This window comes from Solanum tuberosum, unplaced genomic scaffold (assembly GCF_000226075.1).
Source record: "Solanum tuberosum cultivar DM 1-3 516 R44 unplaced genomic scaffold, SolTub_3.0 scf00106, whole genome shotgun sequence".
Lineage (NCBI taxonomy): Eukaryota > Viridiplantae > Streptophyta > Magnoliopsida > Solanales > Solanaceae > Solanum > Solanum tuberosum.
Genome location: NW_006239032.1, coordinates 691,029 through 691,830, shown reverse-complemented (window position 1 = coordinate 691,830; position 802 = coordinate 691,029).

Here is an 802-nt window from a genome sequence, read left to right as displayed (position 1 = left end):
GGGGGGGCTTCAACATTATCAAGAATATTGTGGGAGCTTGCACAAAAATGTTGCACTTCTCCACAGAAAACTGTTGAATGGGAAAAACAACAAAAAATATCAAAGGTAATAAAGATTGTTTATTGAATTCTGATTGTGTTTTAACTGCAACAGGACATGATTTACGAAATAAAATTAGTCCACCAACAAACATTTAATCATTAGAAGTTAAATCAAAGTTATATACAAGATTATCTACGCTAAAAGATTCGAAATTCATTATATGAGGTCAAAGAATTATTTAGAAATTTAAGGGTCTAACCTAGTGTTTTCCAGCCTTTCTGATTGCTATTTACTTTTATTTGTGTTTGCGTATCTTTTTATTGCTTGAAAGCTTATGAGCATTTGCATTATAGCAGTAGATTTATAAAATTGTCTTCCTTTATTATGTATGTTGATAATTAAGGTTACTTGTTCAAGAATCTCCTGGTTCTTCCGTTCCAATATTATTATGCTCTTTTATTTTCGTTATATTGATTAAAAGAAGTTAATGTGTGCTATGAAAGAGTATGAGATTATAGGTGTGTTTGGTATTGAAAAAAACATTTTTCGTAAAATGTTTTCCAATTTTCTCATGTTTGGTTGGGTTAAATGTTTTCCAAATCAACTCATTTTCCTCAAATTTAAGAAAAATGACTTCCCTTCAAAACTTAAGGAAAATATTTTCCAAAACTCTCTTCCAACTTCAAATTACAATTATTTTTTTGTTGAAAGAATCAATTTATTTTGTCCCTACCCTCAAACCAGCCCCCCCCCCTCCAAA